Genomic DNA, 10,376 nt, shown 5'->3' on the forward strand with positions numbered 1-10,376 from the left:
CTACTCAATACACTCTAAGTGTACTAGTGTAATTATATAGTTAAGATAAACTAATACCTAATTACACTACGACCTTCCAATGGTTTGTTCCTTTCCATCTTGGTCGTGAGCTACTGTTTATAATTTATAAGGTACTGATAACATGATCTTCTATGTGTGACACCACACACCATGTTATCTACAATATAAATTAATTGAACAACTACATTTATCACAAATATAGACATTTGACCAATGTGATTCTTATTTCTAGATAAATGTTTTATACCAAAAGCTAGGCTTTTAGTATACATTCTAACAAGATGAACTCTTATGGTCTGAAATTGTCTATAGCCCGAAAGTTTCAGACGTTTAAAAGAACATAGACAACTCAAGGCTTCAAACACTGAAATTTCTGACCTTGTTATGTTCAGTTTCAAATTTGTCAAAATATATCCAAATTGCTATCATTATTTCAACGACTTGTCCTAGTTTCAATCAAAAACATGAAAGGTATCGATCAAAGGTATCAAACAGTCCATCAACCAAAGTTACATAATTTCTAGGTAAAGGTCCAACCAAGTTTCCTTGGTTGGAATATATGAGTAAGATCTAGGAACCAAATGCACATGAATTATGTAATGGTCTTCCCCATACTCAATTTATGTCTCTTCAACCTAATTATTCAAGGGATGCATGATACATTTTGAATAATTTGGCTGATCCTAGCATCTCACCCCATTTCTAGCAAACAAAAATAATTTGTTAAACCTTATAGTTTGTGTGAGATGTCCCCAAGTTGCCCAAATTAATTTCCCAATTTCTCTTGTTATTTTAATTGTCCTTATTGATCATGATGAGGTCCTAATGGCCTATTGAGCCAAACACATTCTCAATTCTCTCCTTAAATGACTAAATTCATTTTCCGGAAGAGGTTTGGTGAAAATATCGGCTAGGTTTGACTTTGACTCAACATATGTGAGCGCAATGTCTCCCCTAGCTACGTGATCTCTAATGAAGTGATGACGCACTTCAATGTGTTTGGTCCTTGAATGATGGACTGGATTTTTCGTTAGGTTTATTGTGCTGATGTTGTCACACAGCACTTGCACTCCCTTATACGAAAGACCATAATCTTCTAGGGTGTGGATCTGTAACGCCCGCCCTCCCTGCTATCAACAAGGGACGGGGCTACGATACTCTACATACGTATTACAGCGGAAGACTTAAAATTATTTTTCTTAACTTAATTAAAACCGAACTACACTAACATGGTTTCATAACATGATAACAAAATAAATAAAAACTTAACATCAAGTCACCCATATTGTATTACATTTCACAAAACCAAAGCATAGTTCTTAAAGGTTTTAAAGCAGGTTCTTGATTAGTTGCCTAGCCACCGCCACACACATCTTCGTTGCCCCTCCTGCTGCTCCTTTAACTCATCCAGCTTTTTCCTTTATCTGTGGTACAAGGAAAGTAAGCTATGAGCACTCATGGCTCAATAAGTTCCTTTCCTACTCACTAAAACCAACAATCAGTACATAATCAAATAATGTCTCAACTTAACATGATCTCAACTAGTCATGGCATAACATATCATACTCTTTAAGCATATCATGCAACATAACAACCATTATAACTAGTCATGGCATATCATCTCTTAAAGCATAGCATGAAACATAACATAATCATATCATGGCATATCATCTCTTAAAACATAGCATGAAACATAACATAATCATATCATGACATATCTTAAATCATAGCCTCAACACAACATAATCATAGATTATATGCATCATGATTTTAAAAACATGTATCCGAAAAACATGTGTATGTCTCATGATCTTTTAAAACCATTTTCTTCTTACATATATATACTTGAACATAATATCAACATATTTAGGGCCCGGCTTGTACCATACATACATAACATAGATGCGCGTGTCCTAAGTATATCCAAGGTAGCAAGTCTTGAATCATACTAGGAACTAGGTCAAGATCACAAAGCATGGCCTAGGGGCGTATTTGAAGAGTCCATCCCTTATTAGCCTAGATCACAAAGCAAGGCCTAGGGGTGTACTAAGGAGCCCATCCCTTATTAGCCTAGATCACAAAGCAAGGCTTAGCCTAGATCACAAAGCAAGGCCTAGGGACTGATTAGGAGTCCACCCTTGGTACAAGCCTTACAAAGTAAAATAGCATGTATAAAAATGCATCATTTAGTCGCATAACATAGCATAAAAGTATGCATCACTTAGGCATACATTATGTCATAAAAGTATGCATCTCTTAGGCATACATCATATCATAAAAAGTATGCATCACTTAGGCATACATCATGTCATAAGAAAGTATGCATCACTTAGGCATACATCATATCATAAAAAGTATGCATCACTTAGGCATACATCATGTCATAAGAAAGTATGCATCACTTAGGCATACATCATATCATAAAAAGTATGCATCACTTAGGCATACATCATGTCATAAGAAAAAGTAGACATATTTTAAACACATAGCACATCATAAAAACATGCATATTCTAAGTACATAGTCTATCATTAAAGCATGCATATTTCTACTCACATAGCATATCATAAAAGCATGCATATTCTAAGCACATAGCATATCATTAAAACATGCATATTCTAAGTACATAGTCTATCATTAAAGCATGCATATTTCTACTCACATAGCATATCATAAAAGCATGCATATTCTAAGCACATAGCATATCATTAAAACATGCATATCCCTATCCACATATCATATCATAAAAAGGTATAAATCACAAGCATACATGGTTAATCATAAGGGTATATCATGTGATTATACTATCATAAGAAACATGGTAACATAGTTAACTTGGGTTCTAAGATTCCTAAACCCTTGGGTTCCTATCATGGCCGAACCCCCTTAGGTCTCAATTTAGGTAAAAACAACCTCCAAGCATGTGAACCCTAAATCATCATCACATAAATTTCATAGGAAGCATTATAAGCATGATTAACTTGGTTTCTAAGTTCTCCAAGTCCTTAAACTCATGTGGCCGAACCCTATCAGTATATAAACAAGGTCCCAAATGTCATGAAAGCATGGAAACCTTAAACCATATTTATATCATTTTTTTCAAGTAACATAGTAAGCATATTGAGCTAGTTCCTAAGTCCTTCAAGCCCTTAACGTATGTCTTGGTCAATCTTTTAACAAGTATTCATTAGGGCTAAAAACAAGCATACAAGCATGTGAACTTGAACTAACATCATGTATAAATTCATAACAAGACATCATACAATAGGTATGGCCGAAACTTACCCTAGCCTCATTTAGGTCACTAAACAACATATAGTATGAGAACTTGGTTTTCTACTTATCATATTTCATGTAGAGTGACATAAGCATATTTAATTTTTGTTCTAGGGTTTCTAGGGCATTTATCCCTTCATGGTTGAAACACACAATGATCCATTTAGGTCATGGAAAAATTATACAAATATGTGACACAATCAACACCTTATCATATTTTCATAAGAAGCACTTTTAACACATATGGTTTCATTTCTAAGGTCTCTAGGTCTTTTAAACCCTACTTGGCCGAAACTCACAGAATATAAACTTGCTTCAAATAGCCTAAAAGCATGAGAAATTATACAAGTTTCATAGCATGTATAAAGACAAGCATATTAAACATACTTGTGAATTGTGTCTTAGGCTTCCTAGGTTTCTTTCCCTTTTTCTTTTATTTTTTCTTATGGCCGAAACCTACCAATCTCTAAACTAGGTTTTAAGTGGCCTAAAGCATGGAAAACCTAAGTAAGTTTCATGGCAAAAATTACTAAGAACATCATATACAAAGTTGGTTCATAAACAAGCTAGGACCCTTGTGATCTTACATGTCATATATCATGTAACTAATTTTCTATACTCAATTTAAACATAAGAGCATTAAACAACTTTCATATTATAATATCACAGAGGTCTTGAGCATATTAGAATTTTGTTCAAGTTTTTCTAAACTATCCATCTTATCATGGCCGAAAATCTAAAATAAGAGTTCATGAATTTCTAGCAATGTACAACATGTAATTCTTTAAGAGAACTCTATATTCTATTATACAAACATGGTTATTTAAATTTAAAGGTCTTCCTAACCCTAAGCCCTTTTCTTGGCCGAAACATATAGATGGATTTCTTTGGTTCTAAGTAACTTTCAAGCAAGAAAACTAATAAAAACCCTTAGTAGTTCATGGGAGAAATTTTGTACTAGTTTAGTTAAACAATATTTTTCCCTAACCTCCTTAACATATTTTTGGCCGAAATTCTAGGGTTAGGTACTCCTCTGATCAAGCATCATTTAAGTATAAAAACATGAAGAAAATCTTTCCTACATAGCATAGAAAGAATATCATGAAATAAGGACTTGTTTAAACCATCCTAGATTTGAAAACCCTTTCTTTAGCCGAATTTTCTTAAATTCTTTTCTAGGTTTTCTAATCCTTATAGAATCCGAAAATCACATAAAAGCCTTGTACCACAGGTGAGGGGAAGCTTACATCCTTTTCGCTTGTGGATCTTAGGTATGGTGAAGAAGAAGTAGCCTCTTCTTCTAGTTCCTTTTCCTTTGATTCCTTTGCTAAGTCCTCCTTGTATCTTAGGCTTTCTTAGGGAAAAACTTGGCTTTGGGGCCGAAGATGGAGGAGAGGGGACTGTGGTGTTCTCGGTGAGGGAGAGGATGAATGAGAGAAAATGAGAGAAAAATAGTTTTCTCTTTTCCTTTTATGTTAAGGGGGAAGAAGTAGCAAAATTGATTTTTGCTTTCCTTCTCCCTTAACCCATTTTCTATTTTTCTTACATTTATTTTATTTTCTATTTATTCTCACCATTCATGATAAAATAAGGGGGAATGAATCCCCTTAATCCCTCTTTAAGTTTTCGACAAAATCAAAGAGGAAGAGGGAGAGAAAGGGAGGAAGGCAAGTTACCTTTCTCTTGCTCTTTTCTTGTTTTCTTTTGGCTAGCTTTTACTCTTACCTTTATCATGAGTTTCCCTCCTTTGCTATCAATATCTTCTCTCTATCCCAATTGGTTTCTACTAATTAACTCTATGAATTATAATATAAGAGGTTCAAGGTTCAATCCTTGACCTTCACTTCTTTTTATTTCATTTTATTTCTTTTTGCTTCAACTCACTTCCTATTATTTTTCTAAGGCAAAATCCCACATTCATATATTCATCTTACAAGTTTAGTGGGTATTACAGGATCATCCACAACAATTGTGATACACTCTCTCCCATGGCAATGTATTCAGCCTCGGTCGTGGAGAGAGCAACGCAATGTTGCTTCCGACTTGACCAACTAACCAATGATGACCTAAAAATTGGCAACCCCCACTAGTGCTTTTCCGATCCAATTTGCACCCAGCATAATTGGAGTCGGTATAACCTATTAAATCAAAAGACTCAGTACGAGGGTACCAGAGACTTACTCTAATTGTGCCCTTAAGGTATCTCAGAATTCTCTTAACTGCAATTAAATGATATTCCTTGGCACAGACTTGATATCTAGCGCACATGCCCACAGCAAAAAATATGTCCGGTCGACTAGCTGTGAGATATAGAAGACTACCGATCATGCTTCGATATTGCGTTAGATAAACTGGTTTTCCATTCTCATCATTGTCAAGGCGAGTGTTTGTCGCCATTGGAGTGGATACTTCCTTAGAGTCACTCATTTTGAATTTCTTGATCATCTCTTGAGTGTATTTTGCCTGATGGACATAAATGCCATCTCGAGTTTGTTTGATTTCAAGTCCAAAGAAGAATGTCAATTCTCCCACCAGACTCATCTCAAACTCATTTTCCATGTGAGTGATAAATTCATTCAAATAGCCCTTGTTATTTGAGCCACAAATTATGTCATCGACATACACCTGGGCTACAAATATGTTTTCACCATCTCTACGTAGAAATAGTGTTGGATCTATTTGACCTCTTACAAAACCCTTTTCTAGTAAGTAAGTTGACAACCTTTCGTACCAAGCTCGAGGTGCTTGTTTAAGTCCATAAAGAGCTTTCTTGAGCTTGTACACGTGGTTTGGAGCTTCTGTATTCACAAACCCCGGTGGTTGTTCAACATAGACCTCTTCTTTAATGAAACCATTTAAGAAGGCCGATTTAACGTCCATTTGATAGAGCTTGAAGCCTCTATGTGCAGCAAAAGCTAGCATCAAACGAATGGACTCTAATCGGGCCACGGGAGCATAAGTCTCATCATAATCGAGACCTTCGACTTGACTATAGCCCTTGGCTACAAGTCTTGCCTTGTTTCTCACGACTTCTCCCTTTTAGTTTAACTTATTTTTGAAGACCCATTTGGTTCCAATAATGGTGGTCTTCTTAGGTCTAGGAACTAAGTCTCACACCTGGCTCCTTTCAAATTGACCTAACTCATCTTGCATAGCTATGACCCAGTCAGGATCGTGCAATGCCTCATCAATTAATTTTGGTTCAATTTCTGAGATCAAGGTGACCTTATTAGACTCATTTCTAAAGAATGATCTAGTCCTAACCCCTTGTTGGATGTCTCCCACAATCTGGTCTTGGGGATGACTAGAGGTTATCCTTGATTGCCTTGGTGTTGGCGGTGTCTCATTAGTGGTCTCACTAGACACAGGCAAAGACTCAGTATCAGGCAAAGGATCAGACTGAGCCCTCTCTTGCCTTTGTTCATCATCATCGGAGTCAATTTCGACTCTTTCTATGTTTTGATCATTTAAACTTAGATTTCTAAGTTCAAATTGAATTTCTCCTACATCCCTTGATTGATCATTTGATTTAGGAATTTCTTCAAATGGTACATCCGAGGACTCTTCAATCAATTTAGTCCTATTGTTGTAGACTCGATAGGCTTTGCTGATGAGAGAGTACCCGACCAGTATTCCTTCATCAACCTTAGCCGTGAACTTTCCAAGATGATCCTTGGTGTTCAAGATAAACACCTTACAACCAAACACCCTAAGATGTTTAATTGTAGGGGGTTTTCTAAACCAAAGTTCATGGGGAGTCTTTCCTAAAAACATATGTATCAAGACTCGATTTTGCACATAGCAAGCTGTATTTACAGCTTCAGCCCATAAGTAGCTCGGTAGTGAGTACTCATTGAGCATGCTTCGTGCAGCTTCTTGCAAGACTCGATTCTTTCTCTCCACAACCCCATTTTGCTGTGGGGTCCTTGGAGTAGAGAACTCATGCCTATATCCTTTTTCTTGACAAAATTCTAAAAATCTATGATTTTGAAATTCTCCACCATGATCACTTCTAATTGTTTTAATTATTGTTGATTTTTCATTTTCAGTTCTTCTACAAAAGGAAACAAAAATATCTATGGTTTGATCCTTATTTTCAAAAAGAAAGTCCATGTATATCTAGTAAAGTCATCAATGATCACTAAGCAATATCTACTACCATTCAATGAAATGACATTACTACAATCAAATAAGTCCATATGCAATAAATCTAAAGCAGTAGAGGTACTTACAACGCTTTTACCTTTATAAGACGTTTTTGTTTGCTTACCCTTTTGACATGCATCACATAATTTTATCTTTTGGTACTTGATGCTTGGTAGGCCTCGCACTAATCCTTTGTTGGCCAGCTTTCGAATATTCTTCATGTTCACATGGGCCAACCTCCTATGCCAAAGCCATGATTCTTCTTCTTTTGACATGAAACACTTAGCAGAGGCATTAGAAGCACTTTTAAAAGATACTTGATAAATGTTATCTACCCTTGTGCCTACTAGTACCGTGTCAAGTGTGTCAATGTGTTTGACCAGACATTGATTTGAATGAAACTCAATTGTGTAACCAGTATCACACAATTGGCTGACACTTAGGAGATTAAAGGTCATCCCCTTGACTAGAAGGACATTCTTGATTTGGAGACATTCGGATATATGAATATCTCCAACTCCTATAACCTTAAGGCTACCATTATTACCAAAAGACACATTACCTCTATTTTTGTTTTGAAGGGTAGTGAAGAGTGACTTGTCCCCGGTCATGTGCTTGGAGCATCCACTATCAACAAACCAAGTTGATAGATGCTGCCCCTTAACAAATGCCTACAAGACACGAAAGATAGACGTTTTAGGTACCCAAATCTTGGGACCTAATGCATCTACAATGAAAGACCTAGGAACTCATGCCTTGGTCACACCCTTCCTAGTCTCATGAACCCTAGAAGCATGTGATCTATGAAATTGGGTTCTAGACACTAGTGAAATGAAACTAGACTCCTTAGGTTGATATCCTAACCCAGCCTTGTTGTAGACCGCCCTTTGGGCATTTAAAATCATATCTAAGGTCTTAGAGCTAGTTGAGAATTTTTCAAGCATTTTCTTGAGTTTCTCAACTTCACCCTTTAAGGCTTTGTTTTCATCCTCAAGGAGCTCTTGATGTAGGTCATCAACCTCATCTTCCCTAAGAGCCTTCAAGTGTTTTACTTCATCTTTTAATGATTTAACTTCAGTTTTTGATTTCTTAAACAAAGTAGATAAATGTGCAATAGTTTTATAACATTTCTCTAAATGCGGAGAGGTTACCTCTTCATCATCCGAAGATGATGAAGCCACGGTTGAGGTGTCACTTGTGTCACCATCACTCCCGGAATCCGGTTCCTCCCTTGCCATGAACGCTAATTGACGTGTGCTTTTCTCCTTCTTCTCTTCCTCCGATGAGCTTGAGGAGGATTCATCCCAAGTAGCCTTGAGAGCTTTCTTCTTCTTGGCCCTTTCCTTCTTCTTCTTGAGTTTTGAACACTCGCTCCGATAGTGTCCTTTCTTGCTACACTCATAACAAGTAACATTAGTTTTATCAACATTTTGATCGATAGGTTTACCTTTCCCTTTGTATCTCCGGCTTCTTCTCATGATTCTCCTTACAAAGTTGGCCATCTCGCTTGATGATGATCCACCTTCATCATCGGACTCGGAGGAGGATGAGGATGAAGGAATCTCATTTTCCTTCTTCTTTTCCTTCTTCCTTCTTCCATCCTTGCTCTTTTCTCCTGCAACTAAGGCAATACCTTTCTCTTTTTGACCCTTGTTAGCAAGTTCATGAAGTTCCATTTCACAAAAGAATTCATCTAATTTAACAATTCAAAGGTCCTTGGAGACTTTGTAGGCATCTACCATCGATGACCACAAGGCATTCCTCGGAAAGGCTTTGAGAGCATACCTTACAAGATCACGATTCTCTACGCGTTCATCTACGGAATAAAGACCATTGATGATTTCTTTGAACCTTCCATGTAGTTCGCTTACCGTCTCGTTCTCCTTCATGGTGAGGTTTTGTAGTTGGTTTAGGAACAAGTCTCTCTTGGCGATCCGAGAGTCTCGGGTTCCTTCTTGGAGCTCGATGAGCTTGTTCCACAAATCTTTTGCGCTCGTGAATAGACCTACCTTGACGAGTTGATCCTTGGCTATCCCACATTGTAGAGTGATCACCGCCTTGGCATCGGCTTGTCCTTTGCGAGTTTGCTCGGTGGACCACCTTGATGAGTCAAGTTCCTTACATTTTTCGTCCTTCGGAGGTATAAACCCTTCCTTGACAGAGAACCACATGGAGATGTCGGTCTTGAGATAATATTCCATGCGGCTCTTCCAATATTGAAAGTCCGCTCCGTCAAAGTAGGGTGGACGATTGGTGCTAAACCCTTCCTTCATAGCCATCTTCTTGCTCTTTAGGGTGTTAATCCAGATGAAGAGCACCAAGCTCTGATACCACTTGTTAGGACCTTCGGATGACTAGAGAGGGGGGGTGTGAATAGCCTCCTCTAAAACTTAAACAATCTTCTCACAAAAGTTTGTTAGCACAGCGGAAATATGCAAATGAAAAACTAATACAAGGAAAAGAAACAACCCACAACTAACACAAGTATGTACGAGGTTCAGGGATAACTTGCCCCTACTCCTCGGCGTGTCCGTAAGGTGGACGATCCCTTGATCTTTCGGTAGATCACACCCCGGATAGATTCCGGCTAAGAATTTCTCCTTCTCGGTGGAGTAACCTCTCCACAAAGTCACAGAAAATATTTAAATGAAGCATAAGACTTACAGAGATTAGTGGCTAAAGGGTATGAAAAATAAGCTTACAGCCACGATGAAAGCAGAGCGCAAAACCAGAAGAAGTTCCTTAGCCAAGAGCTCAAAAACACACAGCACTCTAGCTTGATCGACCGAGAGAGATTTTCTTCTTCCTTTTTTTTTTGGTTTTTGGTTGTTCTCTCGAACATCTCATACTCCTTCTTCTTATGCCTCTGCCTTTTCCATTGCGTCTGCCTGTATCGAATCACTGCAACCTGCACCGAATCGCTGCTGCCAACT

The sequence above is a fragment of the Zingiber officinale genome, chromosome 8A (assembly GCF_018446385.1).
Source record: "Zingiber officinale cultivar Zhangliang chromosome 8A, Zo_v1.1, whole genome shotgun sequence".
Lineage (NCBI taxonomy): Eukaryota > Viridiplantae > Streptophyta > Magnoliopsida > Zingiberales > Zingiberaceae > Zingiber > Zingiber officinale.